We start from the raw sequence: 16,875 nt of genomic DNA on the forward strand, positions 1-16,875 counted from the left end.
CCCAAACCCCTCCCCAGTTGTCTTGGTTACTAAATGTATCTTTCTTGTTCCCCACCCCTGGCTGCCTGCCTGTCACTCGACACCCCTGCCTCTTTTTCTAGAAAGTTCGGGCCAGGGTGTCGGGTGATTGGGTTAGGGGCTAGGGTCCCTCCCACAACCGTGTTTGATTGGTTCTCTGATTATGCCAATCCTTAATGTATCCTTCTCTGATTTGCTATCTTTCACCCCTCCCACCCTCTTTAAAACACGAGGCTTTCCCTGCCTCGGGGATCTCAGCTTCTTCCTCTCTACCCTCCGCATCCCCTACCAATAAAACCTCCTACCCTGAAGAGACTGAGAGTCGCCTCTTCCTTTCGTCCTGCGACCTTGGAGAATCACAGCGGCCAACGTCCGCAAGGCTTGGCATTGCCTTGGGCACAAGGCCCTGACTTCGTGTTGGGGAAGTGCCTTACTGGCTGGAGGTTGGCTGGACACTCATCTAGCCTGGGTTTTTTGCTTTTTATTCGGCCACCGCTCCAGTTGCCATAAAGGTTAGAAGAGTAATTTTAGCATGGTTTGGTGAAGGAATCTGTGGGGTAATTTCTCTACAAGTTCCAATTGCTGCTGGGGTGGGGTTTTTTGTGTTTTTTTTTTCTTTTTTTTTTTTTTTGGTTGTTGTGTTTTGTTTGTTTTTGTGAGGGTTTTTTTTAATGTGTGTGTGATTTTTGGCTTGTTTTTGTGTTTTGGTTTTTGGTTTGTTTGTTTTTTTCCCCCATAAAATATATTTCTTGTAATTATGCATTTTTATTGAGAGATGAAAAGCAGAAAAAATAATTTGACCTTTCACTGTTTAAAGTATAAATCTTTATCATTTTCTTCAATGAGGTTACTGGATTTGAGAAGTATTTAGTGAATATTGAACACCTATAATATATGTCTTTTTGACTGATGGTGAACTGTAATTGTTCTTTCTTAGTTAAAACACTTCCACATTGGAAAGATGATGCATTCCCAGTGTTTTACATGTTAATTTTTTTTTTACTGATAGATTTTTCCAAGCAAAAGCAGAAATTTTGGTGATTATGGGTACAAAAGGAAATTAACACTGAAGATCTCTTCACAGAATTCAAGTTGCTTTGCAGCTATTAACAAAATAACCACACAAAGTAAAATATAAGCGTAGCCTTGGAACGTGTTAGTTTTGCCATGGGCAGCATTTGTAGGGGTTTTCAACATAAACACAGACAGATTAAAGTGCACCAGCACTTCTTACTGTATGGGAAAGGCAATATTCTTTCAGGAGAGCTCAACTGAAGTGATAGGAATACATTGGGTAGGATTGAGAAATTGTAATGCTAATTAGCTCAGCTCTTTAGCAGTACTGAAGTAATCCTCTCCCACCCCCCAGACCAGCAGGAAGGGAGATCTCTTCTTAGCAATGGCAATAAATTATTGGTGTGGGTTACTACCTAGTAACCACAGTAATAGTGGTCATGGATCAGATTTATGTTCTAAAGCTGATGCTTTAGAACACAAATATAAACCCAGTATGTGATTCTTGGTCAGAAGTGCTCAAAAAAGTTGAAAGCAAGGAAAGGCAAATGCTCCACCTGTGTCATGGTGCTTCACCTTCAGAACTGATTTGCATCCAACATGTCTACACAGCGGCATTGCTTTGTAGTTTGTTTTCAGTTATCTCCTATGAAGCACAATGGGAATGGCTACATGGAGGAGTGATGGAAAGTGTTAATGCTGTCATCAGTGTTATTCATCTACTTTTCATCAGCTGCTGAAATTTGGTATGTTGTCAAGATGCCAGCCAGAAAGTAGTTGTGGGATGAATGAATTATTTTGAGGAAGGCAGTCTAATCTTACCTACTTTTTTGTATACTCCTCAGTTATGGAAAGGATTAGATATTTACTATGCACATGGAATACAGTTGAAATTTACAAATCAAATATTGTCTGGATTCAGTGAATTTATTGTGCATTTGCAGATTGACTGTTGCAATGCATATTTTGTAGAAATGCAAGCAGTAGGATTCAAACCTGGGGGAAGGTAGTATTTATATTTTTATATTTTGTTCTAGAATAATACTCTTCAGTATACTCGACAGCATAGAACAGAAATTTTTTTTCTGCCCATGGCTGACTGTTCTTGGAGGCTTCTTCTTCTTGTTACACAAGTCTTGTTCCCTGACTTACTTGACTGGGAGTGTTTGGCTGTCTCTAGCAGTCTGTCTATAATTTAATGGGAATCCTGAACTTGTTCTCTTTGGGCCAAAAATTCGCAAAGGATGTCGAGCTTCTCACCCTCTTACTTAATAATATAGGTTGGCTTTGAAACTTTTATTTACACCTCTTAGTTGCTATCACAGTGTTAAAACCTACATGTTCTATTGCCTAAAGCTGCCTCCAGTACAGTGCATTCCTCAAAAAAAAAGTTAAAAAAAAACCTACAACAAACAAGAACCTCAGCAATCATAAAGAATTAATATTTATAGACAAAAATTCCCAAATCTATGCATGCCCTTACCTTTTTTCTGCTGTGACGATCTACTTTCCAGATGAGCCATTTTGCATGTGCATGTGAGCTGTTGCTTGGTTCAAAGTCCTCTGAGCAGGTTATGGCCTGCTTAAACCTTGGCTCTTCCTGATCCTGTATGAACTTGCTGCAAGTTGGATTTCTAAAAATACTTTCTGGAAAATAATATACATCTTATATCCAGGGCAGTATGATAGAAAAGGGGGTTTGTGTCAACAGGTTCCGTGAGTAATCTGGTAATCTGTGCAACATATCCTAACCTAATATGGGGAATTCAACTGTCTAAATCAAAGGTAAACAAAATTGGACTAAGACACTTATTCAACATACAAATATTCTCAGAAATGTTGGGGTTTTTTTATGTCACAGAAGAAGAGGCTTGGGAAATAGGACAGTGCACTCCCATACTCTGGGTTTTTTTTCTTTTGAATCTTTTATCTCTTCAATCTGTACATTAGCATTTCATTGCAACAAAACTGGAATTTAAAAAAAAAGAGGTAAATTTGAATTCTCCTTTTCTAGAAGCTTCAAAATTTACCGTCATAGTACATATGCATTCACTGTTTTTGAAGCAATAATGAGCAACTTTTTATAAAAAAGGGGTACCTGAGGAATGGACAAACACTGTAACTAAATGTGGAAACAGATGCTCTCTTGCAAAACACATGTTGTGCTCTTAGAGATTTATCACCCTGGATTCATTACACCCTCCTCCACTGAGATAGGATAAATGAATGAAACAGGTTCACACAAAGTAGTATCAGTAATATTAACTAGCTACTGTTTTATCCCAGGTTTCTTCCTTCTTATCTGAGTGCCCCAAAATGAACCAGCATTTATTTTGCTGATTATCAAGACAATTTATTTTCATGCAATTTCAAACTTTTTTCCTAGCGTATTTTCTTCAGATTCCTTTTTATCAGGAATCGAGTATAAATATACTAAGTAGAGAAAAAATGAACTCTTATTACTTAGAAGAGGTAGTAAAATGAGGGTAAAATGGGCCAAATCTTGCCCCTAGATTTCAGTTGAAAGGATCCTTCCTCTGTATCTTTCCCTTTTCCTAGATCGTGAAACAACAGACATATGTAAGATTTAGAATTCCAAATAAGTTTTAGATGATACAAATGTGAAAATATGAAGTGGAGAGAACAGAAGGGAATATAAAGTTACTAAAGATTTAGAAAAGGGAGACAATGTGTAATGCTGAAAGATTAACTCTTAGACTTTAAGTACATCACTATGGATTGTTCTTCACTAAATCTTGGTTTTAATAATGTGGTATATTATTTTTTTAATAAAGATGGTGGTGGTTCCTAAAGTTCTATTTTCTCATAAGATATACCTCCAAAAGTACCAAGAAAAGAAAAATCCATTTTGGGTTAAATATTATATGGTCAGCAGAACAAATTACTTAGATTGTCCATGAACTTAGCTGGGCATAAATTCTTCAGGTAAAATAAAAATAGTCAAAAAGTAAGTATAATAATTATAAAAAGCCTTAAAAATGGGCTCCAATGTCAAGAAACATTGAAATTTTATAAGATAACAATTTAATGAATCCTATGATAGATACAGTGTACTATATAGTGAGATTTTCAAAAGTGTAACAAATTATGTCAGAAAAGATAGTTTATCATGTATAAAACAGAACCTCCAAACAAAGTCTGTGACTTGAACTTAGCTGAATTTTACTAATTCTTAAATGTAAGTGTTCAATTATTGTTCATATCTTGACAATACAGAAAATGCAAAGGTGCAGTGTTAAATGAAATATTGCAAGGTGCATTGTTTTAAACGAGTTTAAGGTTGTGGGTTGAAAATAAACATATAGAACTACTTGAAAATTCACGCCCAACTAGTTAAATAAAGGAGGTGTAATTACAGGAAAGTACAGGGACCCCATTTTGGAATGTGTCTATGCAAACTTAATGGTGACATTTCTTTGTTTTTAAGTCTGCACATTTTCCTTTTAATATACTTATTTTTATGGAATTATTATAAAATTGTACATTATTCATCACTACAATTGGACTTGCATTGGTTTTTGTGTAGAAATCCCATTCATACCTATGCTGTCTTTATTGTAGTTTGAGTGCTGTCTTCTAGGTAAGGTTATATTTTTTAAATGCTTGATAAATTCAAGCAGAAAAAATCACTGATATGTGTCCATACCACATTCTTATACACATATCAAGTAGAAATAAATAAGGTAAAATAACCCAAATCCTACTAAGAGAAATTTTATTGCTTGATAAAGTCCTTGGGAATTGAAATAGGTACAAATAAGCCCTCCAGTCTTGGAAATGATCAATGGCAGGTAGGCAGTCTCCTTTTGGTTATATTTCTTCTATTGTTCTGGAATGGACAATTACCATGTCAAAGGACTTAACCAACTGCTTTAAAATGTCATTAATTTTCTTAAATGAAATGTATCACAGGAAATAGCTCCAGTGCTTAATTTCAGAAGCTTGGATAATATACTGTGGTCCTATCTTGGGACAAGCAGTCCTCTAACATTTTGTTTGCCCTTGAGATTTAGAAGGAATCATATCTATAGTATTCATAATAAGTAGCAATTTAACCAAGTTCAAATTAGATGTGAACAAATGGATTAACAAGCACCTCATTAAAATTTTAATTTCCATTCCATTTATCACTTTTAATAGAATCAACTCTGTTTCGGGGTGGGGGAGGATTAATTTCCAAGCATAACGTTAATTTCACTTGTTTTTATCAATAGCTTGAATTTTTTCCTATAAAATTTACTTTATGTAGTTTCAAAATATGTGACCTACACATAGAACTAATACATTTTAAAAGGATAAGGAAAATCTTGATTGATTTAGTGGATATTTTTTTAAGTACTGAACTTTACAGTACTAATGTATGTATTTTCCTCTAAGTGGTAATATGTGCTTACTTGTGGTGATTTTAAGAAGAATAAGTACATTTGGGTAGTTATCTAAATAAATTCACTGAAAATATCAATGTAAATATTTCAGAAGTAAATTGTGACTTAAATTTAGCATTCAGATTCCAACTTCAAAGCAATATTTTAAAGTACTTTGAATTCCTTGGATAATATATATCATAAATGTGCAGAATTTTCATAATTTCATGTTTTCATTCAAATAAAACTATTCTAGAATTCTAATGTGAATATATCTATTAGTGAAGAATGATTTTATACAAAAAAAAAACCCATTGCTTAAACCCATGGTATATTAGCAGTTGTTTTCAAGGGAAAAATAAACCAAATTATAAGGATGTAAGAATTTTATCTTTTGGGGGTTCATGTGTTCTTTGAAGTCCCTGTATTCTGTTGTAGTATGTTCTGGGTTTCAGCTGCCAGTTTTTAGGTTACAGAAAGCTTTTTTACAGTCATATTTTTACTGCAAATATTTTCTTCATTTTTTTTTTCCATTTTGCACTGATATGTACTATACAGATCACTGAGAGAAAAAGGATAATTGTTTAGGGCCTTCTTTCTGTGTAGCAATAATAAGAATGTCAAATTCTTAAGTCTCTATCAAATAAAATAGAGATATCTAAATCACTTAAAATCTTTATACAGCATGTGGGAAATCAAGTAGATTTCAATGTAATGGCAGTCTTGAGAGAAAAGAGAAAAATTGGAAAAGTATTTTAGGCACTTGTGAGATTCTTCCAGCATGTGTTTTGGTCAAGAGAGAAAATAATTATATTAACAAATGTCTGAAAAAGATTTCAAAGCAATGAAATATGTTGTTTAACATGCAGAAATTTGTTAGATTTTTTGGGTGCCATTACAGGTTGAGGTTAAACTTAATATTTGTTGCATGGGTTTTTTATTGCTTTTTGGATTTGTGCTGTTTTGTTTTGTTTTGTTTTTCTAAATAGATATATTTAATTGACTCTTCTCTATAATTATGTAATCAATTTTAGACAGTATTTTTCACTGAATTGATTTCAGCTATGGTGCAGAAATCTAAATCTAAATCTAAATAAGTACCAGAGCATTCATTAAGATCTTAAAAACCCCATAAAATAAAAAAAAAAAAAAATCACCCCCTAGGAATGAATTAAAAATAAACCTAATAATTACAAGAGTAGCAACCTACCATAGTGAAAAATGGTCTTTCTCACTGTTTTTCAGGTAAAGTAGTTCTTTATATATTCTTCCCTGTTAAGGAAGAATATGTTCCCCCATATTCTTCCCTGTTAAGGAAAACTACCTTAACAGTTTACAAAAGTTATAATTCAGGAAAATGTTCTGATCTCACATCTGAAACATAAAGAAATATTAAAGATAAAGAAACCTAGAGTGAGGGCATATGTATAGGCTTGTGGTAGTGCTTCTTGGTTGCTGCTGAGGGTGGCTGACTACTTCTTTCTGTAGGAACTGTATGAGTAGATTAACAAGGACAAATGCCTGTCTGGATGTAAGCAATGTGTCAGGTCAAATTAAATGTGTTGTGTGACCTTTGTTCTTTAACTTCTTCAGCAGCCCAACTTTCCGTTCTGCAAGATTCCTTTACGTGTTTCAGCTTCTCTTCAGCAAAAGAGTAAATATAATCCTTTTTTTCCTCCAGTCTACTTTCTGTTCTTGAGAGTTTTGTTCTGTGACAAGTTTATGTTCTTTTATGTGTAATTATATCTTTGTTATTAAGATCTCTAATTTGATGTACTTTGATTTCACCCTAGCTCTACAAATTCATTTCTATCATACAGATTCAGAGCTAACTTGTAATAGCTGCCATTTTGTAAATGTCATGGCTTAACTCCAGTGGAAAACTAAGCACCATGCAGGCACTCATTCACCTTCCCCCACTCTGCTCTTCAGGAGATGGTGGAGAGAATTGGAAAAGCAGAAAAAAAGTGAGAAAATTCAAGGGTTGAGATAATAAAATTTTAATAGGTAAAGCAAAATTGTGCACACAAGTAAACCTAACTAAAGAATCCATCCACCACTTCCCAAGGGCACACAGATGTTCAGCCATCTCTAGGAAGGCCAGGCTACATCACATGTAATTGTTCCTTGGGAAAACAAGCACTGTAACTCTGAGCTTCTCTTCCTGTCCTTCTTTTCCCCTATCTTTAAATTTTGAGCAAGATGCCATATGGTATGAACATCCCTGTGGGCATTCGGGGTCAGGTGCCTTGGCTGTGTCTCCTAAATCCTTGTGCATCCCTGACCCGTTTGCTGGCGGGGTGACGTAAGAAGCAGAAAAGATCTTGGTTCTGTGTAAGAACTGTGCAGCAATAGCTAAGACATACCTGAATTACCAACAGTTTCCAGCACAAATCCAAAACCAATCCCTTAATATCTACTATGAAGAAAATTAACTCTACCCCAGCCAAAACCTGTTCAGTAAATCATGCCTTGCTTTACTATTTTATTAAGTAGTGTTTTGACAGGTTCTAATCAAACTTTTCTTTCTGACTTGTTGGAGACAAAAGAATATGTCAAAAAACTAAAGGGTACTTTGAGTTATTAAGGTAAATTAATTCTGGTAATTGCTATGAAGGTAGAAGATTGAAGTACAGGCTAAGGTTAATAAAGATAATTTAGACATTTTATTTATATATATACACTTTCTGTTTCTGTCAGAATTTAGATTTTCCAGAATGCCTGTTTAGTATGGATTTCAGCTAGTGGCCTGAATGTAACCAAAGATGAGGAACACACCTGGAAAAGTACAACTCTTTGCTCCTTTTCAGAAAGTACAGTTTCTCCTGTAAATTTAAGTCACAGTTTATGGAAAAGATGTCTTGACAAAAAAAAGGAAAAAACCAAGAGATAAACACCAAAGACAGAGGAAAACAGAAGAAGAAGTCTGTTAACCTCATTTGTCTGGATATTTTCAAAGACACAGCCTTGTCTTTCTGCCATTAAAAAAATCACATGAAAAAACCCAATCTTTTAAGGAAATGTCTGTATTTTGCAAAAAGGCAGATGCAGTGAATAAGTATTTCCCTTCTGAGTATTCTCTTCTGTGAAGTACTAATACACAACACGATGATGAAATATTGTCATCAAAGGCAAGTTTCCAACACTGACAGATATTTAACATCCTTGTGATTGAAAGACTCTGAGCACTTTTCTTTTTGTATCTTTTTAACATCTTAATCAAAATGTCTAAGGTACACAGCTGAATGCTTACAAAAGTCTAACTAGTCTCTGGGGCCCTATGATGGCTTGCACATTTGTGATGTTATTTGACGGATTATACATTAGGCCATTTCAAGCATTGTTCAAATCAGTAGACAATCCAAAACCATAGTGCAAAGTGGTTTTCAGTAAAAATTCTGGTGGAAAAAGATTTTTTCCCACTTAAGTGAATGAACGGCAATAATATTTATATAGAAATGCTCTTCTGGTGCCTGTTATGACTTAAATCTTTAGACCTTGAGGCTGATTGTATAGATCAGTTTCAAACTTAGATATTACCATAGAATCTTATACTGGTTCAAGTTAGAAAGGACTTCAAGAGGCCGACTCCCTCCTCAAAGCAGGATAGGCTGTAAGTAAGACTTTATGTAGTCTGGAGCTGCAAATTTCTAAGGATGGAATCTGCATAACCTATCTGGGCAATTTATTCCAGTGTTTGACTGGTCTGTAGGTTGAAATTTCCCAACATCTAGTCACAACCTTGCTTCAATTTAAATGTTCTTTGTGTGTCACAGGGTATGTGCTCTGTCCCCGATCATCTTGTTAGTCCTCCACTAGCATATTCCAGTTTATCAATGGCTTTCTTGTAGAGGAGGAGGCAGCAAAACAGGATTTTCTAGATGCCAGCTAGCAAGTACTGGGATAAGTGCTGGTGGGATAAAATCACTTCTCTGGTCTACTGGCTCCACATAGCCTAGGATGGTGCTGGCTGCTTTTGCTGCCAGGATACACTGCAGGCTTATTTTAGTTCACTGTTCGCTAAGACAGGTTTTTTGATAGGAGCTGCTCCCCAGGCACTCCACCCACAGCTTGTAATGGCACAAGGAGTTTTTTCCCAGCTGTAGGATTTAACCTTTGTCCCCACAGTTTGTGTTTGACCATTTTCCTGTCCACGCCACTCTGACTAGCAGCTCCACCCTTGAACTGTGGAACCCTTTCCAGTTTGGTGTCATCTGCTGCCTCAATGATAGCATCCTCCTCTAGGTCATTGTTCAGATTGTTAGAGAGGAGAATTCTCAATACACATCCCTTTATGTATGTGCTCTGTCCCTTTAGTTACTGGCCCATCCCACGTGTTGCTGGCCTCCAGGTAAAGTTTATCACATGAAGCCCCTGAGCTCGACTATCCAATCAATTTTTTTTTTTTTTAATTTGGGTAGCAGTCCATAAATCCAGATTAACATCTTGCCTTGAGTATAGTAATATAGTAGAGATAGTGTTTAAAGCTTGACTGTTGATGATGAATCCCAGACTCAGTTAAAATATCTTGGAGTGAAGAACAACATTGATCCCTTTCAGGACTTTTCCATTGTCTAGGAGACAGTCCATATCCTCATCCATTTTTATACAAAAAAATGTTTGTGGAGTCAAATTGTTTATCATTTGTAGATAAGTTGTTTAGAAGTGGTGCATTACTACTTGGAGCAATCTGAAAGTTTATGATCTTTTCATAAAGATCATAAACTTGACATAATTAAGTGTCAAGTATCAATTCATTTCATCCAAAATGTTTCTAAAACCTATCATCTGATACTCATGTGTACTGAGTTTGGAACAACCCATAGCAAAATAGAAAAAATTCTGAAATAAAAATGCATGCAAGAATAAGGAAGTGATTTTCTTCTGAGAACCTGAAAAGTCTGTGGACTGAGTGGACTGAGATGGTCTTTTGGTGCTGTTGTTTATTCTTCCATTGTTGTTTTTAAAACAAAAGCAGTACTCTTGACTTGCATTTAACCAAATCAAGATATTGTGTTCCATGCATTTAATGCATCTGTTTTACTAAACAGTTTTTTGAAGTGTAGGCTTATATTTCTTTTCTCATCAGGAAAACCCAGCTTGCTGAAAATTATTTTTTTTCTTTTAATGTGGCAGAATCTCAGTTAAGATAAATGCATCATTTTAACTTGGCATTCACAGTACTCCAGTTAGATATACTAACAAAGAATTTATAGCCTCTGTTTATGCCAAAATGGCTGTATGTTTTCATTCTCATTGGTTATACAATGTGGTTTTACTAGTCTTATTTCTTTCTAAGTAGCAAAACTCAGCTTTGTAGAACTCTTTGTACTGTGTTTATGTAGAAAGCCTATTTTTAGTCTTGTGCAGGTACTTGAAAAAACAAGCAAGCCTATAAGGTTATTTACTTTCAGTAAGATAGATTTTTTTTTTAGTTGTTTTGTACAGGTATTTTCAAAAACTTGCCTCTTTTTGGTTAGAACTCATAATTTTACTGTCTGAATTCCACAGTGGAGAATTGAATTGAACTGAATTCCATATGTGGAGATTGCTGAGGGTTTTAATCTGGCGTATACATATGCAATAGAAACTTCTGAGTAAGACAGTCTGAAATTCATTTGTGATATTCACATATTTGTGATGTTCACATAAGGATATCCTGAGTGTCCAAGGTTAGGTTGTGAGACCTCACCTGAAATCCCGTGTTCAGATCTGCAGTTGCCAGCATAAGGAAGATACAGACCTTCTTGATCAGTATCAGAGGAGAGCCATGAAGGTAATAGGAGGCTGAAACATTTTTCCTAAGACAGGTTGAGAGAGTTAGGAATGTTTAGGACACAGATGAGATGGTTCTGGATAGACCTTAACTCAGTCTTCCAGTTCCTGTGGTGATCTTACAGGATAGATGGAGTGGGACACTTGATCAAGGGGTATAGTGATAGGACAAGAGATAATGGCTTACACTGAAAAAGGATTGGTCCTGATGAGATATTATAAAGGAATTATATTCTTTGGTGGTCGTGAGGAACTGGTTGCTCAGAGAAGCTGTGGGTGCCTCATCCCTTGGAAGGCCAGATTAGGTGGTGCTTTGAGCAACCTGGTCTAGTGCAAGACAGTCCTGCAGAAGAGTTGGAACTAGGTGATCTTTAAGGTCCCCTTCCACCCAAAGCACTCAATGATCATCAGTTTGCTTTTTTTTTTGACACACATTTATATCGTATTATAATCCTATGTTGTAGTGCAGGGTAGATACTACCAGAGAAGGCTTTTTGAAGGAGCTAGGATTTCAAGTGTGCTACTGTCTTATTTCCTGTCTTTGAAGTGTCTTAGAAAAAGCAGGTGGTTCTTTAGATCATCTGATCATTGTTAGAGAGAAAGAAAGATAGAGCAAAGTTATGATCTGCAGCTCAGCCTGGATTAGATGAATCGTGGACTGAGTAGCAGAGCTGTTCAGAGAAGGTGGTGGACATAAATGCAACTCATGTCATGCATGATACAATGGCCTGATGCAAAACAGCTGCTTTTTGAGGTATTCCTTATTCATATTTATTGTCTTGTATTTGTTAAACTCAAAATAATTCTATTTCAATTCTATTTTTGAGCATCTATCTCAGTTCTCTATAATTTCAGTTCTGTTTTTTTCTATTCTATCTAAATTCAATTCTATCTTTGAGCATCTTTCAAGATGTTACCTCAGTGTTTCATGGTGGAAGAGAGCAGTAGTCTTTGATTTGTTATTGTTGAAACCGCTGACATCTTGAAAAACAGGTACTGCCTCTGTACACCTTCCAACATCACTGATTCTTGCTACAGGCTTTGAGCCTGTGAGAGTGGCTTCTGTGATTACCTCTCCTGCAGATTCCAAGGCTGAATATGTTGACAAAAAAAAACTTCAAGAGCTTTGGTCTTAAATCCAATCATACAAGTTTGTGGTTTTCTTTTCTCTTGGGTTTCTTTTCTGCCTGTGGTCTTTCTCAGTCTTCTCAGCACTTTTACTTTTTATTGCCCTACAACTCTTGGCAGCCAAGGTGGTAGGGAAGTACTGATAATGACAGATGGGACCTTTGAAGTAGAAGATTTTTAAAGCATGTGGGAAAAATGTTAAAATAGGAGTGAATAACTTCAAAAGGGGATTTAAAAACTTGTTATGGGGCAAATTTAGTATTTAGTTGTTCGGAGTTGCTCTGCTGCTGTAAAATCAGTCATGTTTATGTTGTTTAAAGCATATCAGGAATGAATAAGGAAATAAAGATGATTCTTTGCATATTAATGTAGTTAAAACTAGAGGAAACTTAAGTTTAATTAGTTATTCTTTTTAACAGGTTTTGTAGTTCTTTCTCCAACTGATTTACACTTTGTCCACTGTACTAGGACAAACTTTTCCTCTTTGGCATGGCTCTTCTGGTTAAAGCTGGGCCAGTAATCAGAATACAGTTGAGTATCTGTTGGATGAAGCTCTGAAAGAAGTATAACAGGCTGGGAAAGTCAAATCCATTATAAAAAGCTTAATTAATGCTTTTGTTTAATCTAAAATATGTAATATTAAAAATGCATTTTAAAAGAAAAGAGAAAAAAAACCATATGTTTCATGCATGTATCAAATTAGGCATTGGAAAAAATTGTTATTGAATAGTGATACTGTTGATTGACCTGCAGGATAGAAGTATGATAAAGTATATAGAAGCAATCAATGTATGTAGTAAGAATGTATGGCAAATGTTTTAGAACAGAAAAATTATTTTACCCCTTATTCTATAACTTGTGTTTGTTCATTACTTGAGTACCTATGAGAGCAATTGGACTGTAAGAGAGTTAAAAACAATCATCATTTACTATTACAAATATTTAAACTTCATGGAAGAGCTCATTAAAATGATAACTATTGTGTGAAATTCCATTTTGTGTTACTAATTTGCTCTATTTTTTTCCTTTACAAATAGTCTTTTAGTGTCTAGTGTAGCAGCCAGTGACTTAATCATTAGATTTATACTTCCTATCCTTAGAGTGTTGAAAGGTCAGTAGAATCAAAAAACATTGCCTTTGGCCATCCATTATGAGTCACAGACCTATTCTCCTTTGTTGAAAGCAACTATTAGACTGTCTAAGAGGTATTCCTTTCAAAGTTGCAATGCTTACTTTGTTTGCCTCATAATCAGTTGGAGTAAAATCTCCCAAGCATTTGGAACTTCTAAGCTATTTGCTTAGAAACAGCAAATGATCTGATTGACCTTAGCTGCCCATGTTGCCAGCCCTTTGAAGAAAAGCTGGTTTAAAGACAGGAGATGTCAGAATAACAGGAATAAAAACTGTGTATTTAACTATAACGTTAAAGAACAAATGTTGGCATTTTAAATTACTTGCAATATCAGTCACTAAACACTATTCATAATTTTAGTCCCTTACTGGAAATGCAGTAAGGTATTTCCTAGACAGTTCTTTCCTGAAATGAAGAAGATAATAAGAAAAGGTGCAAGGATTTGTTAAGAGTTTATTAATGACTTGATGGAACACTGCTGCAAGTGGTCATTATGTTACTATTTCAGTTTTAATATCCATGCTGCCTGTGCTCTGAGGTATATTTGAATGCTGCTTCTAAGCATGGTCTCTGAAGAACATTCTGCCAAAGAGCAGAGTTTGAAGCTGTTCTCTGAGTACGTGGCTTGTGTGCCAATTACCCCAGTGCCTAAGACCAACATTGAATGTACTAACTTAAGTACATTGACCCTTGCACTCCAACCTTCTGGGCACTTCTGGTTTACAGTCTTAACAGTCCAGGGACCATATAACACTTAAAGCAAGGACAGGCCAGCTCTGCAAGGGAGTGTCATCCACATCATAAATAGCACAGGAGTGGTGTAGATCATATTTTGCATATTTCCTAAATTATTACTTACAAGGATTCACTTATGTAAGAATTACTGAGTTTTTATTTAGTTTGAAACTTAGTAGAAAGAATGTGCATCTACTCTAGGTTTTGTGTTACAATTTAGGGAAACGATTAATTTGATATTAATGAATTTATTTCCTTGAAGTACTGAGTATTTTTTTGATTGTGCCATCAAAGATTGAAGTCTCGTAAGAAACTTAAAGACCTTGAAGAGACAGCTTTCAGTTTTTGGCAAACACAGTAGCTGTAGAAGCCACTTGTCACTGATGCAGATTAGATGCTGTTAAATGTATTAGTGTGTGCTGCTTCTAGAAAAAGACTTAAGAACCAGCAAGATAATTTAATGGAATGAAAATGCAGATTTATACTAAAAAGCTTTTTCTTCTAGAGTGAAGTTCTAATCTATAGTAGTAAATTAGATTTTTCTTGCACCCAGTGGATTTAAACATCTGCTAATGATATTGTGTATGTTACAGCTTCTACATTTAAAAATCTTTAAAGGGCTTCATGAAAATGGAGACTTCTTCCAGTCTCTTACAAAAACCACAACAAAAGAAAAATGTCCCTCTGCATTTTATAAATACTGAGTGATATGTGATATATATACATGTTAGGTAGCTCTGTAATCATGCATTCGCTGAATGTTTTCTGGTATGGAGAAATGCATATGAAAAGTATTCTGAAGCCATTGTATATTAGAACAGGAGAAAAATAATTTTGGCAGATTGAGGGGTTATCCTTTACCTTCTTGATTGTTGTGCACCACATAGATATGATTCTGCTATAATAGAATAGAATAGAATTCTGCTATAATAGCAAGTGTAATTGCTATGATTTTAATTGATATCTTAGATGCTATTGTAAGATACAGAATTGATAATGATGGTGACAGGGATCTTGGAAAAATTCAAATAGAATTAGGGTTAGAATTCAGTATTGGGAATGTAAGGATAGTAGAATATTAATATACTTATAGATCGATTTGTCAATTGTATTTCAAAAGTTTTCAATATGAAGTTTCTACAGTAAAGTGAAAGTACTCTAGCAGATGCTGCTTCCTTCTCTTTATATTGCTAGACAGCCATGGCAGGGCTGGCTTCTACAACTAGCTCAGTTCTGCATGTGAAATATCCCAGACCACAAAGAAAGTTGTTCTTGAATTTTCCCCTGTAGAGAAATACTTCTGGATCCACTTTGGTACAACTGGAAACCTCATTTCCTTCTTCTAATGTTCTGTAATATTTTCTGAGAGAGTCCATAGACATTGTCTGGTTTGCTTAAACCTGAATTTAATAGCGTAGATTTTAAAGAGTGTGTAGTGAACAATTTCAGTACTGACAATAAGAATTGAGTTTACAGCTATAAATCAAGTCTATGGAAAAAAAAAAAGGTGCTTTATGAAAGGTATTCAGAGTATTAACTGGAAGGAATATCATGAAATAAAATTAGTATGCTTATGCAAATGATCTAGCTATGACTTCATAATTTGTAATGGTATTCAGTTAGGCAGTGTTTACACTTGTTAATGACTTCCTTTATGAGTGATAATTGATCTTACTCATTATCATATTAAATCCTTGATCATATGTCATTAGTTGGGAATGTAATAAATGGTCTGTTTGATTTTTAGTGTAATGAACTAATTAGACTAATTAAAATCAATATGTGTGCCAATATTAGACTTTGAATCCAAATGCTGCTGTCTGTTGGCTAAAAATCAGCAACTCAGTGAAAAAGTGGCCTAATGCTGATTTATGAGCACTTGATGAACGTGAGGTAGAATAAATTGCTTGTAGTGGTAGAAACAGCATTAGTGAAATTCAAGGTACTAAGTACATTGTAAGATCAGGAGTAAGGGCATACTTACATATGTAGTAACGTGACACCTTTAAACCTTCCTGGTTGATTAGATAATTCTTCAGAAATTCTTCAGATTAAATATTGTAAAGTGCATTAATTTATATTTATAAATATAATATTCTATGTAAGTGTCTGGAAGTATATGCAATTTATTTCTCTCCATGAGCCTGTGTGTTTTTGTGTGTTAGTGCATTTTGTAACTTTTACATTTGTACTGCACTTTCATTTTTTATGGTATTCTGTGAATATACCAAATAGGTCACACTTTCAAATGCAGTAATTTACTGTTATTAAAATGTGTTATTCAACCATGGTATCCATTCACTTTTATGTTTATGAGGAATTGTGTATAAGCCCTAGGGGAGACAGGAACACATCCTGTAATTCTGTAATGACCTTTTGGAGAAGAAGGAAATGGCTACTGGGAAGGGAAGGGGAATATTATTACAGAATTCAGGGTCTTGTAGCTGCAAAGAAAAAAAAATGTGGAAATCTTTTTCGCTCAAAGAAAAAAGTAGGAAAAATGAGGTGATGGGGAGAAGTATGCCACATTCTTATTTTTCACAAAAATACTGCTCAGAGAAAAATGTTTGCATGTTAAGGTTTAAAATATACATAAATGTATTTTTTAACCTGCATACTTTTAAAAAGTCTGCTTAGATTCCTCTTATATTCTTTGTTAAGCATATGATATGATATGATAGCATGATA

Source organism: Molothrus aeneus, chromosome 1 (genome assembly GCF_037042795.1).
Source record: "Molothrus aeneus isolate 106 chromosome 1, BPBGC_Maene_1.0, whole genome shotgun sequence".
Taxonomy (NCBI): Eukaryota; Metazoa; Chordata; class Aves; order Passeriformes; family Icteridae; genus Molothrus; species Molothrus aeneus.